The sequence below is a fragment of the Oryctolagus cuniculus genome, chromosome 5 (assembly GCF_051225735.1).
Source record: "Oryctolagus cuniculus isolate XC-2025 breed Fujian yellow rabbit chromosome 5, ASM5122573v1, whole genome shotgun sequence".
Lineage (NCBI taxonomy): Eukaryota > Metazoa > Chordata > Mammalia > Lagomorpha > Leporidae > Oryctolagus > Oryctolagus cuniculus.
Window position 1 is genome coordinate 143,911,480 of NC_142871.1, and position 26,568 is coordinate 143,938,047.

Below are 26,568 nucleotides of genomic sequence, written 5' to 3' on the forward strand. Positions count from 1 at the left end.
ATAAGTAGCAAGGCCCAAGCACTTAGGCCACATTCCACTGTTTTCCCAGGAGCATTTGCAGGGAGCTGGAACAGAAATAGAGCAACCAAGATTCAAATCGGCTCCCAAAAGGGATGTTTGTGTTGCAGGTGGCAGATTAAATGTCTGTGCCACAACTCCAGTCCCTCCTTCAGCTTTTTTTTTTTTTTAAGATTTTTTTTTATTTTATTTGAAGGCAGAGTTACAGAGGAAGGAGTGACAGACAAGAAAAAAGAGAGAGTGAGCAAGCTTCCATTTACCAATTCACTTCTAAACTGCTGCAATGGCCAGGGCCAGGGCTGGGCCAGGCTAGAGTCAGCATTCTGGAATTCAGTCCAGGTCTTCCACATGGGTGCAGGGGCCCAAGAACTTGAACCATCTGCTGTTGCTTTCCCAGGCTCATTAGCAGGGAGCTGGATCAGAAGTGGAGCAGCCAGAACTCAAACCAGTGCCCATAAGGATGCCAGCATGGTAGGTAGTGGCTTGACCCTCTGGGCCATGACACGGGCCTCTCCATGAACTTTGTGAAGCCCCTCATTGGCCAGAGAAGGACGCTCTGACAAGGCAATGTGAGAAGCACTAATAAAAGACGCTGAGAAGTTCTAAGAAATACAGATCCATTTCTACTTTTATTTTGTAAATAATATTTGAGTGTGAAGATGTAGAGTTTTAGAACAGTAAAGTTCAGGATTCCAAGATGGGATAGTGACAGAGCAGTCTGCTCTAGGCTAGGTAAATTAGCAGAAAAAAAAGTGAAGAAAGTACATTCTCAGGGGAAACTTGCAGGGAAAACTGCAGCGGGAAGCCTCGGAAAAGCAGTGCAAATGGCCTGGACAAGAGTAGAAGGCACAGATGCACAGTGATGAGCATGGACACAACAAAGAAGGACCCAGCAGCCTGGATTCAGAGAAAGTGCCCACTGTAGTGAGCAAGGTGAGGCCTGACTGCACGGGCCCACCGCACTGCAGATACAGCTCTAAGGAGAGTCTAGTGGACTGTACCTTCTTTGAGCCCAGCCCAGAACCCTCAAGGGGACGGGGCAACTGCTCACCGGAGGGGGAGGGAGCAGTGTCTCTCTCTTCCACATCAGCATCACGAAGCTTGCTGGGGGAGGGTTGATGCCATTTGGGACATGAGCAGGCAGCAGTTGCTCCAGCTCTTTTGTGTGTACCCAGCAACTAGTAGAGCAGTCTCCATCCTGTTGACAGAGGCAACCATGGCAGTTAGAGTAAATTGGTGGGGAAAGCAAAGAAGGGGAGGTGTAGCCATCCTAACATCAGACAAAATAGACTTTAACACAAAAAACTGTTAAAAGAGATAAAGAAAGACACTATGTAATGATTAAGGGTTAAATGCAATAGGATGATGTAACTATAATAAATGTATGTGCACCCAATTACATGGTGCCTGGCTATTTATAAGAAATGTTAACGGATCTAAAGGGAGACATAGACTCCAAATGGGGGAATTCAACACCCTACTCTCACCAATGGCTAGACAAACCAGACAGAAAATCAAGAAATAACAGAGCTAATTGAAACTATAGACCAAATGGACCTGATATCTACAGAACCTTTCACCCCACAGCTGCAGAATACACATGCTTTTCATCAGTGCATGGAACTTTCTCTAGGATAGACCATAAACTAGGCCATAAAGCAAGTCTCAGCAAATTCAAAAAAATCAAAACCATACCATGCATCTTCTGTGATCACAAAAAATTGAAGATGGAAATCAACAACTCAATAATCTCTAGAACAAATGAAAACACGTGGAGACTGAACAACATGTTCCTGAATGAACAGTGGGTCATAGAAGAAATCAAAAGAGAAATAAAAAATTTTCTGAAACAAATGAAGACAATACATTATATCAAAAATTATGGTATACAGCAAAAACAGTGTTAAGAGGGAAGTTTATAGCAATTGATATCTACATAAATAAGCTAGAAAGGTACCAAATAAATGAGCTATCAACACATCTCAAGGACCTAAAAAAAAACCAAACACCAAATTAGTAGGAGGAAAGCAATAATCAAAATTAGAGAAGAGACAAACAAAATTGAAACCAAAAAACCCACAAAATATCAGTGAAATGAAGAGCTGGTTTTTTGGAAAAAATAATTTTGCAATACCAATCCTCCCCCCACAAAAAGGGGAGAACACCCAAATTAATAAAATCAAAGACAAAAAAGGAAATATAACAGATACCACAGAAATAAAAAGAATCACCTGGAATTACTACAAAGAGCTGTATACCAACAAATCAGTAAACTGAGAAGAAATGAATAGATTCTTGGACACATACAACCTACCAAACTGAGTCATGAAGACATAGGACTAAACGACCAATAACCAAGATGGTGATTGAATTAGTAATAAAGACCCTCTCAACAAAGCAAAGCCCATTTTCTGATGGCTTCACTGTGGAACTCTATCAGTTAAAGAAGAACTAATTCCAATTCTCAAGCTATTCAAAATAACTGAAAGGGAGGGTATCCTTCCAAACTTGTTCTATGAAACCAGAATTACCTTAATTCCTAAACCACTAAAAGAAACAACAGAGGAAGAGAACTATTGACCAATTTCCCTGATGAACACAGATCCAAAAATCTTCAACAAAATAATAGCCAATTGAATTCAACAACACATCAGAAAGATCATCCACCAGGACTAAGTGGGATTTATTTCTGGTATGCAGGGATGGTTCAACACCCATAAATGAATAAATGTGATACTTCACATTAACAAACTGAAGACTAAAACCATATTATTATCTCAATTGATGCAGAAAAAGCATTTGATAAAATACAACATCCTTTCATGATGAAAACCTTAAGCAAATTGGGTATAGAAGGAACATTCTTCAACAAAATCAAGGCAACCTATGACAAACCCACAGCCAGCATCTTACTGAATGTGGAAAACTAGAGGCATTCCAACTAAGATCCGGAAGCAGACAAGGATGCCCACTCTCACCATTGCTATTCAATATAGTCCTGGAAGTTTTCGCCAGAGCCACTAGATAAGAAAAAGAAATCAAAGGGATATAAATTGGAAGGAGGAAATCAAACTATCCCTATTTGTAGATGACATAACTCTATATATAGGGGATCCACTAAGAGACTCCACTAAGAGACTATTGGAACTCACAGAAGAGTTTGGTAAAGCAGCAGGATATAAAAGCAACACACAAAAAACAATAGCCTTCGTATACACAGGCAATGCCAGGGCTGAAAAACAACTTCTAAGATCAATCCCACTCATAATAGCTAAACAAAAGCAAATAATTTAGAATAAACTTAACCAAGGATGTCAAAGATCTCTATGATGAAAATTAGAAAACATTAAAGAAACAAAACAAAGAAGCCATATAAAAGTGGAAAAATCTTCCATGTTCATGGGTTGGAAGAATCAATATCATCAAAATGTCCACAAAATGTCCACATCAAAATGTCCTCATGTGAATGGAAGGGGAGAGGGAATAGGAAAGGGGAGGGTTGCGGGTGGGAGGGACGTTATGGGGGGGAAGCCATTGTAATCCATAAGCCATACTTTGGAAATTTATATTCATTAAATAAAAGTTAAAAAAAAACTAAGTACATAAAATGAACAATATTTGAGAACATTTTTGAATAAATCAAAGCCATTGTAAAATATCTAAGTGCACCCTGAAAAAAAAAAAAAAAGAAAAGAAAATGTCCACACTAATACAAGCAATTTATAGAGTCAAGGCGACCCCAATCAAAATACCAACAGCATTTTTCTCAGATCTAGAATAAATGATGCTAACATTTATATGGAAACACAAGAGACCCCAAATAGCTAAAGTAATCTGAAACAACAAAAACAAAGCAGGCAGCATCACAATACCAGATCTCAAGACATACTACAGGGCAGTTATAATCAAAACAGCCTGGTACTGGCAAAAAAAACAAACAAAACAAACAAACAAACAAAAACAAGATATGTAGACCAATGGAACAGAACAGAAACTCCAGAAATCAATCTATGCATCTACAACCAATTTATTAGCAAAAATCAATCCGTGGAGCAGTCTCCTCAACAAATGGTGTTGGGAAAACTAAATCTCCACAAGTACAAGCTGAAGCAAGACCCCTATTGTACACCTTACACAAAAATCCACTCAAAGTGGATCAAAGCCCTATATCTATGACCCAATAACATCAAATTACTTGAGAACATTAGGGAAACCCTACAAGACATTGGCATGGGCAAAGACTGCTTGGAAAAGACCCTAGAAGCAGAGGCAATCAAAGCCAAACTTGACAAATCAGATTACCTTAAACTGAGATGCTTCTACATTGCAAAAGAGACATCCAGCAAAGTGAAGAAGCAACTGACAGAATGGGAGAAAATATCTGCAAACTCTGCAACTGATAAAGGATTAATATAAAGAGCTCAAGAGACTCAATAACAACAAAACAACTCAGTTAACAAATGGGCAGACACCTGAAAGACATTTCTCAAAAGAGCGAATTCAAATGCCTAACAGACGCATGAATACATGTTAGGGATCCTTGCCATCAGGGAAATGCAAATCAAAACCACCAGGAGGTTTCACCTCACTGCCACTAGAATGGTTGTCATACAGAAATCAACGAACAATAAATGCTGGGGAGGATGTGGGGAAAAGGGAACTCTCATCCACTATTTTTGGGAATGTAAACAGGTACAGTCACTGTGGAAGACAGCATGGAGATGCCTCAGAAAGCTGAATATAGACCTACCATATGACCCAGTAATCCCACTCCTGAGAATGTACCTAAAGGAAATGAAATCAGCGTATGAAAGAGATATCTGTACCCCCATGTGTACTGCAGCTCAATTTACAATAGCTAGGATATGGAATCAACCCAGATGTCCATCAACTGAAGAGTAGCTAAAGAAATTATGGTACATATACACTATTGAATACTATACAGCAGTAAAAAAAATTCCTGTCATATGTGACAATGCAACTGGAAACCATTATACTTAGTGAAATAACCCAGTCCCCAAAAGACAAATACCATATGTTCTTTCTGATCTGTGGTAACTAATACAGTACATAAAAGGTAATCTATAGGAGTGAAATGGACACTTTGTGATGCAATGATTCTAAACAGCTCTTGACTGTTGAGAAGCAATACTTTTTGTTTGTTTTTTTACATTTTTTGATACTATTTGTTGATCCCTCTACTTAGTGTAGGGTTATTCTTATGAGTATAAAATTAACTGAAAATAGATCATTGTAAAAAATATGAATGGGAATAGCAGAGAGAGGAGAAAGAAGGGTGGGAGTATGGGCAAGAGGGAGGTAGGGTGGGAAGAATCACTATGTTCCTAAATTTGTATATATGAAATGCATGACGTTTATATTCCTTAAATAAAATTTTAAAAAAAAGAACAGTCAAGTTCAAGAATGGCTCCTGTTTAATTTTCAAAGCAACTCACAGGTGTAGGTCATAAATTTAAATAACTGAAACTATCACCTTAGGGAGTTCTCAAATGAATACCTTGGCCCGGAAGGGTCTCCTGGAAAGGATTTCATGGCAGTGACTGACATAATATTTCTTTGTTGGCTGGTTGAGTTTTCCACCCCTAAGACTGAAACAGAGCCCTGAACAATGCCTTGAAGGCAGACACCCGAATCCCATAAGGCTGTTTCCCAGCCTCCCTCCCCGTTTAAAGTGTCCTTGCCTTGCCTTTGGATAGCAGTAAAATTAACTCATTGAAGTGAGGGAGTAGGACAGCCAGGCCCTACCAGATTCTAATCAGCATACTCAAGAAGTCTTGGGCTTCTCCCATAGATAACACACTCTTGGCCAGCTCTGTCTTGAGGGGTTTTGTTTAGGGGACTTCCAGGTCCAAGCAAGGGAATCCAGCCCAGGAGCAACCCCCACCTTCCTGTAGCCCCCATACTGACTGAAGCCTATGTGGCCATCATAAAAATTCCCTCAAGAGCATGGCATTTTCAATCAATCAAAGGCAGCCCTCGCACCACTGACCAACCAGGAACTTGCACAGGAGACGAGTACGCACCTCTCAGCTTCATCTTCAGTCTGTAAGAACCTTCAGCCCTCACTCCTCGGGGAGCCAGGGAATTCAGTGACAGCTGTCCTGTTCCTCCCTCTGTATTTTGCAAATAAAAACCTACGTCCTTCCACCAACCCGAGGACAGTGGTTGGCTTTCTGTGCACTGAGCAAGTGGACCCAGGTTTGGGGGTTCCATCGTGACTCCTCCATCTAATCTGCGGGTCTACTTTGTAACAGCATTCTACTGCTCCACATTTCAAAATTAATTAAAAATGAGGTCAGGTAAAAATCACTGACTTTTGGAAGCCAAAGAGGGTAAAATGAGGGGCCAATCTTGCTCACTGATACTTTATGCTATGTCAGACACTTAGAGTTAGAGGAAGCACCAGAAGTCATTTAATTCAATTTTCTCATGGTGCCCCTATGACATGGCGTCTCTAGGGGTGTATGGGGCCCAAAGTTATACAGCTAACTGCAACATCATGCATAAAACCAGGCCATCCGATCCTGCACTCAGTTTTCACTATACTTTCTTGTACAAGATACTACCTGGCAGAGCCAGTGTGAGACACCTGCACGGGCAAAAGCCAAATGCTAGGGGGCGGTGGCAGGTTTGAGAGGCAGGGAATAAGGCATACAGAGGAGGAATGCAATGCATCATGGGATTGGGGTGCAGTCTACGAGGACAGCTAAGGATGAGAATCACTAATTCCAATGGTTACTATGATGACAGCACACATTCACGCACCCACATCCATGCCCCACTAGTGTGCAACCAAAGACTCTTTGAAAGTCACCTGTCTTCCCTAGAATAGTGCTCTGAGGCACAGGCCTTGATGTACCCACGACACTAAAACCAGCGGAAAACAGAAACTCTTTGTCAACAACATGTACCAAGGTTACTGAAGACTACTAATTCCAAAATTTACTAAGAAAACTGTGAATTCCACTTCCCTCATGAGCAAATGAAACTTTGACAAGAAAATTCTGAGGCGCTAAAAGAGTTCACTGGAATTTGTTTTGTTTTCTCTTCTACCCACCCCAACCCCATACACTCCACTTGGAAAGGATTTTAAAATGACCTTGTCTGCTATGTGCCCTCTTAAAGCTTTGATTTCAGAATTTCATCAAAACCCCACTTAATAACCAGGGACTCACACACAAGCAATCTAAAGCAATGGCAAACAAACAAACAAGCAAATTAAAAAAACCCAAATGACAACAAAACTCCACCAGACTATAAAACAAAAACTATCTTGATTGTAATAACTATGTTTCTCATTTAAATAGAACCTGAAACCGAAATACTTTTCTGTAAGACACTTGCATCTTAGAATAAAACACCTTTAAAAAAAAATCGTAAGTACATCCTAACAGGGACCTAACTAGGAAAACAATCCTTAGGAGGACACTGTGGAACTGTAGGGCCCAAATCTAGCAGGGCCTAAAATTATCCCTTGACAGTGATAGAAATTTTACAAGAGACATTTGAAGTGGACCCAAGGCTCTGCTCTGCATGGGGACCTGAAAGGAGGATGTGGACTGCTCAGTGAACAGGTATACAGAGCAGCAGAACTAAGGGGGTGAGAGACTTGTCTGAGGTTGCCAGTGCACTTGACCTTGATGGTGGGACTGGCAACAGAAGTTAGGTGTGTTGATTCTAGGAGCCGTGTGCTTTCTACCAGCACCAATGTGATCAAAGGTCTGAAATGGAAATAGATTAAATAGCAGCACAATCTCTCATGGCCTGTTTACTATGAGCAACTGCGAAGTTTTGAATTTAACAAGCTCATTTTCATATGACTATTTAACCCTGAGGCATCCCTGGACACATATGCCTATTTTACTACAAATGTTTAGAAACACCTGAAATTGTTAAGACTTCAAGTGGTAATTTTTCCTTGGGATAGTAATACTCTTCCCCATGACACAGTTGCATCTTGTGCAACTGGAAAAAAAATAGGTCATAAACATCTGAAAAGCTTTTTCTGACTGAATTATTAAGAAGCCAAAAATCTGGCCGGCGCCACGGCTCAATAGGCTAATCCTCCACCTAGCGGCGCCAGCACACCAGGTTCTAGTCCCGGTCGGGCGCCGGATTCTTTCCCGGTTGCCCCTCTTCCAGGCCAGCTCTCTGTTGTGGTCCGGGAAGGCAGTGGAGGATGGCCCAAGTGCTTGGGCCCTGCACCCCATGGGAGACCAGGAAAAGCACCTGGCTCCTGCCTTTGGATCAGTGCGGTGCGCCGGCCGCCGTGCGCCAGCCGTGGTGGTCATTGGAGGGTGAACCAACGGCTAAAGGAAGACCTTTCTCTCTGTCTCTCTCTCACTATCCACTCTGCCTGTCCAAAAAAAAAAAAAAAAAGAAGCCAAAAATCTAAGAACATGGCTATGCAAAAATACATTACATATATATTAAATATTCCACAGTTACATATGTGCACACACATACACACAAAAAAGCTGAAGTTGGAATTCATCTAAAATTTGAAGATCATTCTACCTCTTTCTCATCCTGTAGCTGGATGAGATGGTTCAAAAAGTTTGTGGAACATGGGTTTGAAAGGGAGGTTTATTTGGGTGTAAACACGTTTTTAAAATTTATGCACAGTATATCTTTTTTTTTTTTTTGCACAGTATATCTTTTCCATGAACTTTTTGAAGACTCCTTGCATCCTCTACTGTCCAAAACTCTTTGAACCTTTTTTTGTGACACAGTCTAAAGACCAGGTGGAATCTTCAGGAAGCAGCAAAGCCACACAAATCCCAGCAAGCTACACAGCACACGGGGTCCTGGAAGCTCATAAGGACAGCATTGTCTTGTCAGTCACCTGACATTGACCTTCTCAGGAAAGGTGACCTTCAGCCCAAGTGCAGGAAAGGCTTAACTCATCTCAAAATCCCAACCTAGTAACCGATACAAACCAATATATCAGCTCATTTCGAACGAGAAGCACCAAGACCAACGGCTTAAACTTTCATACTTCAAGATTTAAAGCCAGAAAGAAAACTGTCATCCCAATGACATTCTCACATAAATAAGAATAACTGCTGGATGGAATTCCTGGTGGCGGACCCTCAGCCTGAAGAATCGGACACCATCCTCACCAGCCCTAGGCGAAGGCAGCTGCTCTCAATGTGATCCTGCCTGACGATACCAACAGAAAGGCTGTTTCTACAATGAAACAAATCATTGTGCTCCGCTGTTTTATTCCACAGGAGATAATGAGCAGCGCTCCACAGAAGCTACGAGGAAGGCAAGTTCACGGCAAATACAAACAGAACCTCTTTCCCTAAAAAAAGAAATTAATTGGATGATCACCTAGAGCTCATGCTAATACCCCTTCATCACCCTGGCTCGGGTACCCACAGTGATTCACAAGACAAGCCACTGCAGATGCTGCTCTGAACTGAGAACTTACAACATTCACTGCACGCCGTTCCCAGCTAGCCTCGGCCTATGCTTCACCACGCAGACATCCCACAGAAGCTGGAGGGCTCCTGGGCTTTCTTCCTTTCAGAGAGAGATGGCAAATACCTAGCATGGGAACAGAAGAAAAAGAAACAAGTTAATGCATCGTTAAATCACTCATCATCTCAACAGATGAAGTCTCATGATCAATTAGACTAATTGATAATTCACCAAAGACCATTTTCCTGAGCCCTTCTCTCAAAAAAGGAAAATTCACTATTTTTGCACTTGCCATAGAGGACACAGTGTGGCACAACCAGCCTTCTTCTCCACCTCTCTCATCAAATGGAAACCAATTCTGGGAGACCTCAGACGCAATCCTGGCTGAGACCCAAACTCGCAACACAACTTCAAAATCAGCCACTTGATTTTACTCTCTGCAAACAGGGAGCAAGGACTAACACCTTCTGCATTTTCATGCCTCATTTGGTTGCTGGGAAGATCAATAAGATCGCGCCTGCAAAGCACTCAGAGGTCCCTAAAAGAAAGGCACTATGTAAACACAAAGTATTATTAGTGGTCATAAGCCCAGTACTGAGCTCTGAGCCAGGATATAAAAGCCAGCTTTGGCAAGGCACCAACACTCAGCTGTCCCCAGAGCACCCAAATGTACACCTGCCAGCGTGGCTTCCTATGCTAGCCGCTAGCGTGCAGTGCGTAGAAGTAAAACACCAATAGCGAAGGCTGGAACCTGCAGGAGAAAGGCAAGGTACAGAGCCTGATGCAAAAGAAGCGACATTGCAAGGTGGGCATGAGAGGCACGTGCAGCAGCATGGTGAGTTGGCACACACCACGCAGCTCCTACAGGATCTGTGGGGCTGTGAGAGTTTTCCACTTGGCTGTGCGCCATTCCACCCACCAAGGCTAACACTTACACAGAAGTGAGCCGTGAGGCCCTATTAGGAAAGAACTGGATATGAGTTGGCTATTCGTTTGCTGGTTTTAATGAAAACACCTATCCAATATCCTAATCATTAATATTTCCCACAGCTGATTTTTTTGATCTTTTCCTACCCTCATCCTGTTCAAGTCAGACCAGGAAACAGCTCTCTCCTGGACCAATATTAGCTAATGATTCAGACTTGTATACTCTTTGTTTTTTTTTAAAGATTTATTTATTTATTTGAAAGTCAGTGTTACACAGAGAAGGAGAGAGGGAGGGAGGGAGGAGGTGAGAGAGAGAGAGAGAGAGAGAGAGAGAGAGAGAGAGAGAGAAAGTCTTCCATCTACCGGTTCACTTCCCAGTTAGCTGCAACGGCTGGAGCTACGCCAATCCGAAGCCAGGAGCCAGGAGCTTCTTCCAGGTCTCCCACACAGGTGCAGGGGCCCGGACTTGGGCCATCTCGTACTGTTTCCCAGGCCATAGCAGAGAGCTGGATCGGAAGAGGAGCAGCCGGGACTAGAACCAGCGCCCATATGGGATGCTGGCACTTGCAGGCAGCAGCTTTACCCACTACGCCACAGCGCCTCAGACTTGTATACTCCTAAGAAGCCTACCTGAGGTACAGGAATTTACATGGGTGGCATTGGAGATGATGAAGCACACGGAATTTACGTGCTTTGCTAGGATCCCGTGTGCTTCCCACATAAATCATCCACAAGTACCAGCCGTGTTTGTCATCTCCACATCAGGAACATGTATTGAACAGTAGCAGGCATCACAGGTGAGCACTGTGGGTGTAAGAAATAATATTCCCAAGAGGATAAAAGTGGTCCCTTATCTCAAAAAAAAAAGTGGGCAAGAATGAATAATACCAAATCTTAGATTTGGAACTGGCAAAACACTGATGAGCATACCTCAAAATACAGACCTTTAAGGAACGGAGAGACAAAATTAGGGCAGAAGTGAGAAAGGAGGTGTCTGCTTCTCATATAATTAATCCTCACTTTTATAGTGAATACAGTTTACCAAGTTCTTCCTGATTAATTAACTCATTCACTCAACACAATTTTCCTTGGTGCCACTACACCAAGTAGGCCATGTCCAATTGGGGGTACAAAGGATGAAGAAAACAGACAAGAATTCTGGTCTCAAGGTGTCCCTTATCTCAAAAGGACCAGGCAATGAAGAACTATAATAAATGATTTTTAGTATACACATGCATGCACACACGCACACACACACACAATTTTTTAATGGGGATAGGTATTATAAAGGAAAAGCATTGAAATTTGCAATCTCAAAGGAGGTAGCTCCATTGGAAGCAGGAGCTGAGGAAAGCTTTTCTTTTTTAAAAGATTTATTTATTTATTTGAAAGGCAGAGTTACAGAGAGGCAGAGGCAGAGGCAGAGAGGTCTTCCATTCACTGGTTCACTCTCCAAATGGCTGTGGTGGCCAGAGCTGTGCTGATCCAAAGGCAGGAGCCAGGAGCTTCTTCCAGGTCTCCAATATGGGTGCAGAGGCCTAAGGACTTGTGTCATCTTCTATTGCTTTCCCAGGCCATAGTAGAGAGCTGGATCAGAAGTGGAGCAGCCAGGATTCGAACTGGTGCCCAAATGGGATGCCGGAACTGCAGGTGGCGGCTTTGCCCGCTATGCCACAGCACCAGCCTGGAACACTTTTCTTACAAAACTTAACAGTAAGAAGGAAGTAAAAGATCAGCAGAAGTCAGCCGGGCATTGAATTTCAAGATATAAGAAACAACCTCAGCATATGTTTGTCTGATCCAGAGATGTATAGCTAATTTCTATACTCACTTTTTATTTTCCATTTCAACTGGGTCTCCTTGATTAAGAAATGAACAACAGCACTGTTCTCAATACCTTGAAAGAAGAGATAAGCCTTCCTTCTGACTTTAAAATTGACCACATTTGGGTCTCAGTGCTCCCCCACCCACCCACACGTGCACACACACAAGTCATGTCTATCAAACACCACCACCCTTTGCAAGTGTTAAGGAGGGGAAGACTTTGCTCCCAAATACACCCAAAGTCACCCCGCCACCACCACGCAATGCAAAGAAACTCCCGACACCTGCATGCCACAGCTGCAGTTAAGAAAACCCATCCAAGAAAGGGCTAAAAACAGATCACATTACATGTACACTTGTCAGAAAAACATCTTCCTGGTGCCTTGGCTGAGATTCCAAATTCCTGGCTTCCCGTTGACTCAGGATATTTTCTATTTCTCTCTCCCAGACCTAATCAGTATCCAGGCCCACCTGTAACAGAATCCTGCCCTCCTTCTCTCTCGGTTTCTGATGGAGTGCTCTGTCCACTTACCCCAGTGAGCAGCATGAGGCAAAGGAGTAAAACGAAAAAAAGCAGCATGTCTATCTGAAGTGTTTTCTTCATCCCTACCAAGCCAGATCTGGCTCAACTTAATTCTCCCCACTAAGGAAGTTCAGTAATTTGCACACTTCATCCTACAAAAGGAAGGCATCATAGACAGGCTCATTCATGTTCTCCCATGAATGGAATAAGTCTGAAAGTTGATCTGAGGAGCTCAGTGTTGTGGTGAAGTGGGCTATGTCTCCTCCTGTGGCACCGGCACCCCATATGGGCACCAGTTCATGTCCCGGCTTCTCCTCTTCCGATCCAGCTCTCTCTTATGGCCTGGGAAGGCAGTGTAAAATGGCTCAATTGTTTGGACCCCTGCACCAATGTGGGAGACCTGGAAGAAGCTCCTGGCTCCTGGCTTTGGATCAGCCTAATTCTGGCCATTGCGGTCATTTAGGGGAGTGAACCAGTGGATGGAAGACCTCTCTTCTCTCTAACTCTGCCTCTCACAAATAAATAAAATCTTAAAAAAAGAAATTCGATCTGAAACAAATAGTCCAGGCTGCTCTTTGAGTCTCTTTTCATGTAAGATGTCCGGGATAAAAAGCCGTTTCTCCTACAGATATTTTAACAATACTCCAAGTTCAAAGTCTTTGAACAGCAGCCATGACTTTGACGTAGTAGTTCTGACAAAGCTTGGCAAGTTCAGGAAGAAGAGAGCAAGGAAAAGGACTTCCTGCAGCCAGGCCGTCCAACACCTTGCCATTAAACCTGGAGAATTACATCAGGTTGTCAGTTTCATCCTCTGTCCTGAGGAAAAAAATGACATAATGTCACTTTCCCTTTCCCTCTCTACCCACACTACCTTCAGTAACAATCACACGTTTCAACCCAAGGTCCTTCTCAATTCAGCATTCTGGTACACGACTGTCTTTTTTATACTTCACTGGATTTATTTCAGTCTTGAAGGCTCAAACTGTTTATAAGCTCCTTGATGAAAGAAATCTTGAGATGTCCTTCTTTTGCAACCTCCTTAGAGGGTGTAGTGGAAGAATCTGAATTTAAATTAAATGATCCATATCCCAAATCTATTCCAGGACTTAACCCTTGCTCCCTAGGAGTCACTACTCTAGAGCTGTAATTTAAGCCCATCTCGCCTTTCTCTGTGCTCCCAGGGCCTGGAGCCCCTCCAACACCTGCCAGCCAAAGGAGAGCTCTCCACAGACTCAGCAACAGTGAAATTACACCTCAGACTTCTCTTTTCTGCTCTTCCAGGCCCTGACATTTTTAGTCATTAGTGCCTTTTGAGCAGCCGCCATCTCCTTTCAAGATGCACGAAATCCCCGCCTCCTTGTCACCAGGAGCCTATGTCTTCGATCCTCAGGGCTTTTCAACAGCCACACTTAAGGAAGCCCTTGTAGGGCATGGAGGGGGACATGGGACCTCTGAGGCAGTGGTTCTCACACTTGACCCGGCAGGAGAAATGGCTGGAGGCCTTGTAAGACCACAGATTGCTGGGCCACACCCAGGATTTCTGCTTCAGGCAGGCCAAAGACCATGCATTTTCAACAAGTTTCCAGGTGATGTTGATGCTGCGGGGCCAGGACCCAGGAGGAGACACTGTTTTTAGGGTAAGTCTTCCCATCACTCACACAGTTGGACAAAGGCCAAGATTGCTCTGAAAACAGCCTTCCCTCCATATCCCCAGGCAATGGTCCCAGGAACTCCCTGCTGATTCCAAGACATGAGCATGCTCAGGTTCCCTCCACAAAGCGATTTAGCACCTGCACATAATCCACACAACCCTCCTGCATACCTTGTCATCTCTAGATGATCAGTGATCCCTAATATGAGGGCATCACATCAAATAGTTACTCTGCCATATTGTGGGAAACCGTCTGTGTAGGATCAGTGCAGATGAAATCTTCCCTTTAAGAATTTTTCATTATGGAATTTGTAGATACAGATGGCTGCACTGGAGGAAGTGACACCTGTCGACTCCGAAAAAGTGACAAATGACTGAAAAACAACTTACTGTGCTCCCTCCACTTGCTCATGCTCTCTCATAATAAAGAAAATTCATACAAGAAATTTCATTTTTTCCTTGGATCACTTGGAGTTTTGTCTCTTACAACCAAAGTAGCCTGGCTGAACAGAGACAGGGCCATCCTGTTCCGCACATCACTCTCTTGCTCTTCTGCCTGTAATTCCTAACTCTCAGGGATGTATTCTCCAAGGCTACTTTCAATTTTCTGATCTTCCTATAATAATTTCCTTCTGCTGCAGATAGTTCTTCAATCTGCATCCTGAGCCCTGAGAACCCTCAGCAAGCTGCTCGGCATCAGCAGGATACGTGGCTTGGGACCGATTCTAATCTTTCCACGAGTCCTCCCACACCAGTTCCTCCTCTTTAATTTCACACTTGTGCTAAGGGCAGCTCTATCTTTTCTTCTTTCTCCCATGGTCCGTTGTTAGTAGGCTACTCTCACCCATCCTACACTTTCACCATTCTCACTGCCACCACTCAAGTTCAGACTCTGTTCCTCTCACGGCAGCCGCCTGCAAATTGGTCTTCCTTGCCTCCTAGACCGACAGAGTCATCCCTATTGGATCAAACTTCTAAAGCAGACACTATACAACACAATTTCTCCATGCCATCTCTTCTGTGGTTCATACAGCTCCCCTAAGTGAAGGGTTACAACACAATTTCTCCATGCCATCTCTTCTGTGGTTCATACAGCTCCCCTAAGATCTTCCTGACTCTTCGGTGGATGGTTAAGACCTTTACAATGTGGTCCCAACATGCTGTTCCAGCTGGACTTCCTACATCTTCTCCAGCACGTGGAACCAGCCACAAGTCCTTTCTCACTTCCTCCCTGAGAGTCCCCACCGCTGCTGCACTGGTGGAAATTCAAGCCACACATCCAGAGCCAGCTCAAACCTACTTTCTGGAGGACTCTCTCCTTCACCCTCCCAGGCTATGGCATTTGAAAGCCAAAGCGTTTTTCTCTTGCACATGAGCTCCCTTCATTTTTATTCCTTTTGCTTAGGATACTCATCAGTCTAGTCCCTGTCCGCCTACATAGCCTGTGGGACACTGTGTAAAGGGAGGGTCTGTGGCTGCTTTTTCTGAGCCTTGGGGAGCTTCTGCAAATGGCAGCCCCTGGATAAACACTTACTGACTCAGAGTTTGAGAACGTGGTATTTTGCTTTCACGTTGCCTTGTCCTCAAGCGTCCTCCTCCTGTGGTCATCAAATAAGAGAACTCCCTTTTGGGTGACTTGGGAAGAAATCATTACAGAAGCCAACAGGGAAACTGCTCAACACATCAATGAGACGTTCTGCAGGAGAGCCTCTTCCTCCCACCCAGGACCAGGGCCCTGTTCTTTCTGAGAAAGAAAGGAGCAGCCAGGGCTGCCGCAGTTGAGACTTTGGAAACGCTTCCTCTGGACCACAGCACTTGGCCTAGCAGGGACCTGGTGTCTCCTTGCAGCTCCCAGAGGGGCATAAAGGGCAGTCACGCAGGGCCAAGGGCTCCCTCTCCCCAGGAAACACATTTCTGGTACAGAGCTCTCTGGAGACAGAGGAATCCACACAGGCCGGTCAGATCTCAGGCAGTATTGCACGGAGGTCAAGAGTGGGACCAAGGCCAACACTCAAAGTATTCTGAGGAACTGGATTTATGTAGCGGATCACATGCTCCCTGTTCAGTCAACATTGACCGCTCGTATGACTTACCTACAGCAAAATTGCTTCCAAACTGGCAATCTGTGGATACTTAGCATACACTTGGGGCACTTTTTACAGCTATTAATTGGTTTGTGTTCAGGGACTATCATCTAAAATTAGTATCTGCCTAAAGAACACATTATCAGAGAGACAAATATGCTGAAAAACTCCTATGATCAACCATTAAACACTTTCTTTACTGCACGTCGATCCGCGGCACCATTTCCTATTATTAGCATGCTTTAGCACATAAGGTAAGGCTTCATCCACACCGACACTCTGCAGGTGTTTGGATTTGTATGCAGGTTACATCTCCTCATTGATAGAGTGCATCGTTTGCTATGAAATATAATTATACATCCAGAGACAAGTACGTCTGCCTATCAAGAATAAAATGAAAATAAAATATAAGTTGAAGAGACAGATGTGAAATTCCTCATCTGTACTGAATAGCTATGGAACGCCATCTGCAGGAAATACTTTTATTAAAAAATTTTTAAAAGATTTATTTATCTATTTATTTGAAAGTCAGAGTTATTGGTGGTGGTGGTGGGGGGTGGATATTGAGATCTTCAATCTGCTGGTTCACTCCCCAGATGGCCACAACGGCCAGAGCTGGGCCAGTCAGAAACAAGGAGCCAGGAGCTTCTCCCCGGTCTCCCACGTGGGTGCAGGGGCCCAAGCACGTGGGCCATCTTCTGCTGATTTCCCGGTTGCATTAACAAGGAGCTGGATTAGAAGTGGATCAGCCAGGACTTGAACCGGTGCCCATATGGGATGCTGGTGAGCAGGGGGCAGTTTTACCCATTATGCTCCAGCAGCAGCCTCAGGAAATGATTCTAAAGACTAGAAGGCACATGCTCTTTACAGACAGTTTATTCCTGGCCACATTCGTTTACCACTGTGCTCCCGGGGGCATTGCTGACATTCAGCAGAAAGCCCTAAGGCCCAGGAGATGTAGGGATCTTGATCAAGAAGCTAGGAGGCCACACTGTGGTTACACATCCCCTTTCTGGCTGCATGAGTCATCACACACCTTCTCCCCAGGGGAGAGTTGTGTTCATGCCTGCTGGAGGAGGTCAGGGTTTTGCTGGACTGGGTAAAACCTGGGAAAGAAGAACATGGCTTGGGCTGCCTGCTTTGATAATTTCTAAAACATTCTGAGCAGCAAAGTTCCACAGAAACCATGTGTAGAGGCCAGCATCCTGGTACAACAGACTAACCTAGCCCTCGTCTTCCACGTGAGTATCTGAGTCCTGAGTCCCAGCTGCTCCACTTCCTATCCAGCCCCCTGCTAAGAAGCCTGAGCAGGCAGCAGAAGGTGGCCCCTGTGCTTAGACCCCTGCCACCCACATGGGAGACGAGGATGGAGTTCCTGGCTCCTGGTTTTGGCCTGGCCTAGCCCCACCCCAGCTGTTTGCAGTCATTTGCAGAGGGAACCATCTGGTGGAAGATCTAACTCTGCCTTCCAAATAAATAAATAAATAAATAAGGAAACCATGTGTCAGAGTCCAGTTCTTTAAGTCTTTTTCAGTTTCTGCTATATTGCTCTCTTTTTTTTAAATAACACAATATATATAAAAAAAAAACAAAAATTCTACAAAAGAAATATTTCTTCCTATTCTCTTTGTGCCCTATTGTAAGGAGTTATGCAATAACATCCTCAACTATTTTACTTGGCCTGATTGCACGAAGCATGAAATCACAGGTTAAGATCAAATGACAAGACAGAATCCATATATATTGCCTACCCCCAGCCTTTTGGACAGAAGTAACAAAATTCATTAAATTCAGTGTACTGAAAACATAACCGTGAAAGAATCCTATCAAAGCACAACTTCCTGTTCTCTTTATAAAATATTTACTATGCAAAAGCATGGCTACAACTAGGACCTCAAACTATGCTTAGAAGACCTAGTGCTCGGGTCGGTGCTGCAGCATAGCTGGTTAAGCCGTCACCTGCGATGCCAGAATCTAATATGGGCTCCAGTTTGAGGCCCAGCTACTCTACTTCTGATCCAGCTCCCTACTAATGTACTTGGGAGAAGCAGCAGAGGATGGCTCAAGTGCTTGGGCCTCTGCACCCACATGGGAGACCTGGAAGAAACTCCTGGCTTCAATGTGGCCCAATCCTGGCCATTGCAACCATTTGGAGAGCCAATCAATGGATGGAAGATCTCTTTCTCCCTCTCTCTCTCTGTAACTCTGCCTTTCAAATAAATAAAAAAGAAATCTACAAAAAGTAAAAAGTTCTAGTGCTGCTACATAATTAAGGACCATGTTCAAAGACTTTAAAATAATAGAACTATCATCCAAAACTCCAAATGAGGCACAGTTTTAACTACCCAACTTTTGCATATAATTCAGGGCCAATAGGGCCTTCCATATGAATATTAAGTCAACTTCGCTTGTCTATCTGCTTTACCATATTAAAAGTCAACAAATATGAAGACTCCAAAGGTAATTTCTTTTTTCACAGGATTCCAGGTAGTGCCTCTTTGCTTCAATATTACAACATTCTGATGCAATGAGAACAAAAGTATTGCAAGACAAAGGCACTATTGAAAACTTCTCTCCTTTTTGAAGGAGGCTTAATAAAACTATACAGCTTAAAACTGAGATTTCAAGGGTCTTAGCTGTGAACACCATGGAACAGAAACACCACCTGGCAATAAATCCCAGGATTACCTGTAGAAACACCAAAGGCAGGTACACTTTGATGTGGGTAACCTGGTGCCGGCTAAATACTGAGAAATGCAACTGTTCTTTCTTTCTATGAATGTGCAGCTGACGATTTGATAACCATATTTGGAGCCAAGACCCAGCATACAGAGCGGTATGGAGTGTGAGCACATGCTCCCGGCCCTTTCTGAGCCCACTACAGGTCACGCTGCCAAGAAAAGTCCTCACTGGTCACTCACTATGAGATTTTAAGCTCAAATAAAGGAAAATATCAACTACTATTTCATGAGTCAAAGAGCCTGGCAAGCCACAGTCACAGCTGGCCTTCAAAGTCCTGAAACTCAATTAAAATCTCTCATGATCGTATTCATTAAAAATCCCAAAGGAGTTCTTTACACAAGAAGCAGTCTAGGAGTTTCCGACATCTCTTTAAAAATAAATATTTAAAACTCTTTAGAATTAGCAACATCTGTTTGCCACCCGCTCTAGAATATGCATTCCCAGGTTACTGCATTGCCCGGGCTTCTAACAGGAGGGAAACATAACGGGTTTCTTCCCCCACTTCAATCGTCTTCCAGATGCAGGGACTTCTGAGATCATGGCACCGGAGAGCCGCCCAGGTACAACTCTCAACACCTCCAAACTGGAGCAGAGCTCTCTTGCGCCTTAATTGTTTTGTCTAAAAAGCTCTCAAAAGTTCATTCTGGTACCTTTTTCAGGCAAAATAAGAGGCCTTTTACAAAAATTCTATTGCTAAAACAATGGAATTCTCTGGGGAACGACTTCGTTATGGAAATGAAGTGACAGCTTCTTTTATCTAGCCAGGCAGAAAGTCTGCATTTATAAAAGGCATTCAGAGCACTCAAGTGTTGTGTGTGGGAGGAGAGAAAATGCTATTTTTAATTCAGATTGCAGCATTCCTCCCATCCAGGTCTTTCAGTATAATCATAATTATAATAAGACTCATCTAAAAGGAAAAAAAAAAAAAAGATTCCCATTCCTGCTGACCCCAGCAGAAAAAGAGAGAGAAAAAGAGAACATGACAATTAAGGGAATGATTAATATAACTTCCTTCCACTTTTAGATCATGCTGTGGGCTTGGAGATCCACCTTCCGGGCCACCAGAAATGACTCTCCCACATCCAGTCCTGAAAGCGTTGAAACTCAATAACAGCCTTACCCCCTCCTCTCCCCACACAAGTGTACATTTTGGTACACGTGACTTTTCAGTCTTCCGGGTTTGCAGGAATGGCCTGTGCCTGCCGGGTCTCCAAGAGTTAACATTCCTTAGCGACTCTGTGAGAGGCCAGTCCAGTTGGGTGGCAGGGTTGCACTGGAAACCCGATTTCTAATTCCACCAATGGGGAAACTCCTCTGGGAAGCACGAGGTGGCTGGGCTTCCATGTGGGCAAACACACACCTCTCCAGGTCAGGAGTGGAATCTGGGCAGTGAGGTTTAAGAGTGCTGGTATGAAACCTGCACCAGTGCAGTGACTCTATACTTAAGTGATGGTGGAGGAAAACACTGTACAAAGAGCTGATGGGACAAGGCCCTCTAGCAAGGCTGATGACTGGCTTAAGACTACTTGCTCAGGAGAAAGGGCAAATGAGGTAAGGAAGATATGTTTTTTAAAAGATGGACTTGGGCCATATTCTACTGCTTTCCCAGGTCGTAGCAGAGAGCTAGATAGGAAGTGGAGCAGCCGGGACTCGAACTGACACCCAATAGGATGCTGGCACTGCAGGTGTCGGCTTTACCCTCTGTGCCACAGCACCAGCCCCAGGAAGGTATTTTTTTAATGGAGGTAAAGTTCCCATAACATAGAATTCACTATTTTAACTTTTTTTTTTTTTAAGATTTACTTATTTATTTGAAAGAGAGAGAGACGAAGAAAGAGGTCTTCCATCACTAGTTTATTCCCCAAATTGTTATAAAGTCCAGGGATGGGCCAGGCCGAAGCCAAGAGCTTTTTCCAGGTCACCCACATGGGTGGCAGGGGCCATCTTCTGCTGCCTACCCAGTATCAATAGTAGGGAGTTGGATCAGAAGAGGAGCAGCTGAGACATAAACCGGCACCCATGTGGGAGGCCAGGGTCACATGCAGTAGCTTAACTCAGTGTGTCACAACACTGGCCCCATATTTTAACCATTTTTAAAGAATAAAGCTTAGTGGCTTTTAGTCCACTTACAACATTGTGCAACCATCACCACTCTAGAAGGTTTCTAGATTTCATTATACCTTAAAGAAACCCCATACCTATTTTTAATATATTTGAAAGCCACAGCAACACACACACACACCGTGGGGAGAGAGAGAGAATCTTCCATCCTCTACCCTCTAAATGGCTCAACATCCAACAGCCAGGTCTGGACCAGGCCAAAACTAAGAGCTCCATCCTGGTCCTCCATATAAGTGTTAAGGACCAAAGTACTTTGGCCATCTTCTGCCTTCCCAGCACACTAGCAGGAAGCTGTATCAGAAGCAGAGTAGCTAGGGCTCAAGCTGGCACTGTGATGCGGGATGTTGGTGTAGGGAATGGTGGCTCAATCTGCTGCACCACAACACTGACCTCACTCTATACCTACTGAACCATCACTGTCTTCCCCCATCTCTCAGCCCCTGGGAATTGCTAACCTGCTTTCTATCTCTATGGATTTGTCTAATCTGGATATTACTTATAAACGAGATCATACAATATGTGCCCTTTTATGATTAGCTTCTCTTAGCATAATGTTTTCTGAATTCATGAATGATATAGCACTCCATTCCTTCCCTGGCTGAATAAGTTCCACTGTATGGACATATCAATTTTGCTGTCCATTCATCATTTGGTGGATACTTCAGTTAGCTCTCCCTTTTGGCTATCATGAACAATGTTTGTCAGAACATTTGTGCATACATCTTTGTTTGAAAACCCATTTTCAATTCTCTTGGCTATATACTTAGGAGTGAAATTGCTAGGTCAAATGGTAATTCTGTTTTCAACTATTTGAGGAATTGTCAAATTATTTTACACAGTTGTTGCCATATTACATTTCTATCAGCAATATATGAAGATTCCAATTTTTCCACATCCTTGTCAACACTTGTTATTTTCCTTTCTAAACAGAAATTATGGCTATCCTAATAGGAATGAGGTGGTAACTCACTATGGTTTTGATTTGCACTGCCCTATTCACACATGGTGATGGCCTTTTTTCACATGTTTATTATTGGACATCTGTGTATCTCCTGTGGAGAAATGTCTATTAAATGCCTTTGCCCATTTTTACACTGGTTGTCTTTTCATTTTCAATCGAAAGAATTTCTTGGCCCGCACTGCAGCTCACTAGGCTAATCCTCTGCCTGAGGCGCCGGCACACCGGGTTCTAGTCCTGGTTGGGGAGCCGGGTTCTGTCCCAGTTGCTCCTCTTCCAGGCCAGCTCTCTGCTGTGGCCCGGGAAGGCAGTGGAGGATGGCCCAAGTCCTTGGGCCCTGTACCCGCATGGGAGACAGGAGAAGCACCTGGCTTCTGGCTTCGGATTGACGCAGTGCGCCAGCTGCAGCGGCCATTTGGGGGGTGAACCAACAGAAGGAAGACCTTTCTCTCTGTCTCTAACTCTGCCTGTCAAAAAAAAAAAAAAAAGAATTTCTCATATTACAAACTACACTCTCACAACAAATATGGTTTACAAATATTTCCTCCCATTTCGCAGGCTGTCATTCGACTTTTTTGAAGGTGTCTGATGTTCAGAAAAGTTTTTGATTTCTATGTGGTCTACTTTATTTTTCTTTTGAGCTTGTGCTCTTGGTACTATATCTTAGAATCCATGGTCAAATCCAAGGTCAAGAGGACTTACATTTTCTTCCTGGAGTTTCTTCTAGGAGTTTTAGCTCCTACACTTATATCACTGACCCACTGTAGGTAATTTTTTGTATATGAAATGAAGCAAGATTCCATTTTCTCTTTTGTATGTGTCCTGTGTGTCTTTTCCAGTTATCTCAGCCTTGTTTGTTGAGAAGAATTAAAAGACATTTTGAGTATGGAATGATTTTAGTCCTTTTTCTCAAAAAAAAAAAAAAGGGGGGGGGTTTAAAAATATATATCATTCTGAAAACCAGTGAATTGGATTTTGGTTATAGTGTGACTATATTCAGCACGCAATGAATATTTAAATGTTTCTTCCCTCACTCCACATTCTGGGTACGTGGCATGTTTTCACCAGGGCCACAGTCCTAAGCTTTGAGACAGGCTAGCTGGCTCTTGGGTGGTCCTTTTGCAAGGACTAATTTCCAAAAGCAACAAGCAGCCTGAGGGTGCTACTCTCGAAATTCCTTTTGCTTCTGTGTTTTTCCCCATCTCGTGAACTACTTCCTGTCCTTAGATGTCTAGAGACCTCTGCTCTCTTTCCCAGCTTAACACCAACTCGTTAACATTGGCTTTTTGGAGAGAGCTTAATAATCTAATTCATACTCAGCTATGTATGACCAAGAGAAATAACATACTTTCAGCACGATGCTTAAGTCTCTGTTTACAGGAGACATAAAAGACTGAAGTACGGGCTATGGAATCTAGGTATCACCCATTCAGCTGGTACAAGAACTGGAGACTTTCCAATCCCCCTTCAGCATCAGCTCTCAAAAACTTGGCTGCATATTGTGATCCCCTGGGGAGCTTTATAAAATATTAGTGCCTGGGCTCCACCCAAGGAGATCCTCACATAATCCGTCTGGGTTCAGCCAAGGCAATGGGAGTCCGGAATGCTCCCCAGGTGATGTGTGGCCTGGTGAGGAGTCCATCATCAGAGGCTGGGACAGGCCTCTCATCTCACAGGTGGCTCTCCTTACCACCTAGCACCACTTGCAGGCCACTACAGATGCACAATCATCTACTTTAAAAGTCTCATTTCATGCTAAAACTAACAAAACTTGAATTGCTATATCAGTTCTCATAGCACCTCCCCAACAACCTCGTGAAATTAAGTTCATTATTGCAGTGAGACAGGCAAGGAAATAAACTCTGAGGACTGATTAAACAGCCCCACATCACAAAACTTGGAACATTTATGTTGTCTCAATAATTTCAAAAAGGGCCAACCCTTAGGTTATGGCCATACCACCAGGTGCTCAAAGCCACAAACAGAACAGAGACAGCTTCTACCCAGGACACATCTTGTTAAATGGGGCTAAGGGAAATTGACATAGGAAGCGGGCATTTAGGGTATCTCTGAATTCAGGACGATACAATGCAACACCAGGGATGCACCTCAGAAGGGTTACCAAAGGTGGTGGGAGAGTAGCGATTCTTGCAAACACATAGTAAGACTGGCAGTGTCATGAAATTCCTTTCCTCTGATATGAATGTGAAAACACTGAGGAAGATACCACTTCATTCATTTAGGAATTAATTTGATCCTTACATATAATTAAGAGCTCAATCGGTGTATAATAGCAAGATGAAAGCATAGCAGGCAAATACCTCCAATACTTAAATATTCAGATTTTTGTAGGAGAGAAGGTGGTACAATTTACACATAATAGCATCTTGTCCACCAAACATTGGGGCACATCAACCAGCTACTGCCCAATAGAAGAAAGTTGGAATTGACCAAAAATACTGGTAATGATGGTAGAAGTTGGGTTCCAAGTCACTTTGCTCCCTTCTTTCAATCTGATGCACTCAAACAAATGTGCTAGTTCCTACATGGGCATGTGCCTGCCTGCATGAGCACCAGGCTTGAGGGAAATACATTCTGGTACTGTGATTTTGCATAGGTCTAACTTATTTTTCCTTAAAGAAGGCACCTGGCAGAATTTCTTTGGGGCAGATTTAGGAACTGGGAATGAGTAAGCTTTGCTGGAGGTTTTTACACCAGTATCAGAAGTCGGTTCGAAGAGAAAAGTTTTCACAAGTGGGAGCTGTACCTGCTTGTCTCCTACTTGTAGTGAATCTGTCAACTTTTTTTCCAGTGTATCAAGATTTTACTCTTCAAAATCATTCTCGGTATGCTCTGAATTGCTATACTTTTAAGTTAACTACTTCTCAAAGTGCTGTTTAAAATCTGACATCTTCAACCACATTTCAGGCTTAGAATATATCTAAATTTGCAAAGTCTCATTGGTTCTTATGAGAGTGCTACTTACAAAAAATGCACTTGACAGCCAATCTCTTGGAAATGATTCGTGCAGAAATTGTGTTCAAATTACTTTATATCAAGACATTTAAGAAAAAAAATGTGGTTTTCTTTGTAATAGGCTAAAAATAATGATATCTTTTATCTTCAGCTGAACATGTACATATGTTGTCTAAGCTGTTGCATTTAAACAAATTGAAAAACAGTAGGATTCTGGCTATAGTCCATACAGAAACAAAACTTGCCCAGAATATCATTTTAAGCATTGAAAAAAAATTAACTGTTGTTTTCCACAAAGTTTAATCCTGCATATAGAATCAGAGTTGTCTACCAAGTTCACAACATCAAATTACAAAACCTAATGTCTCAGAAATAGACAGCAAACTCAGAAAAAAGTAATTATTGCAGTGCAATTTTACATCAGGAAAAAAAAAGACTAAGAAGAGAGTTACACAGTTTACATTTCTACAGCTTCCTTTTGCACTATTGGGCAACATGCTATTGAAATTGATCCCTAAGGCAAAAGTATATCTAAATTACCCCTAAGTTAAATCTCTAAAATAATCTCCATAACACAATGTACTGAATGCATTGCAAGTGCAAAGTACTGCCAGGTGAGATTCAGAAATATCTATAGATTAATCAAACTCTTTGAACACAGAATACCGCGTTTTAAAACCCCATCTGCCAGCAACTCTAATAAAAAGCTTCCTTGATTCCTCATCAACAACAGCATTTGGAAATGCATTTTTTAAAATCAGAACCCTACCTTTAAACAGCATCTTAAAGCAAAATCTAGTACACAAGATAAATAAAATTGAGGCTCTTTACATGTCGTCTTCTACCACGACCTCGTTCATCAGTACCAAGCCCTTCAGTCACATGGGGCTGGGGCGGGGGGCACTGAGGAATCCTTAGGACGCTGGGCAAGATGTTCCGACCCCCACTCCCCTCAGCAGCCTACAGTCCCCAGCCTAGGGGGCCCTCTACGATTTGCTCCTTTGTTTCGCAGCCTAGCAGATTGATCCACAGCACAGCACCATTGATGGGGGAGGCACTGTTTGTGGCACACACTGTGTACCATGCTCTGTGTTCCCTGTGCCTTGTCCACGCTGTTCCTTAGCAGGGACCCTCCCCCTTCCTGTCCCTCTGCTCTGATGGGTGCCAAGACTCCCCACAGTCTGCACAGCTGCATACGATCGTAGCTGCATGCACACACCACGCAGGGTGGGAACTGTTCATACGGCGTTCACCTAAGCTGACCTGGGGTAACACAAGGACAGAGCGTACTATATTT

The 26,568-nt window shown here is 43.2% G+C and overlaps 1 protein-coding gene across 28 annotated transcripts in view; it reads right to left on the reverse strand.

Annotated features, from left to right (window-relative positions):
* The window catches only part of ATXN1 (ataxin 1), a 451,593-nt gene that overhangs the window by 167,677 nt on the left and 257,348 nt on the right, over positions 1 to 26,568 (reverse strand). For 27 of the 28 annotated variants that reach the window (XM_051832601.3, XM_089333309.1, XM_089333289.1 and 24 more), the window contains one exon: positions 9,476 to 9,591. The exons of the other annotated variant lie outside the window; for it this stretch is intronic. The gene's annotated coding sequence lies outside the window, so the exon portion shown is untranslated. The remainder of the gene's footprint in view (positions 1 to 9,475; positions 9,592 to 26,568) is intronic. 28 annotated transcript variants of the gene reach the window in all.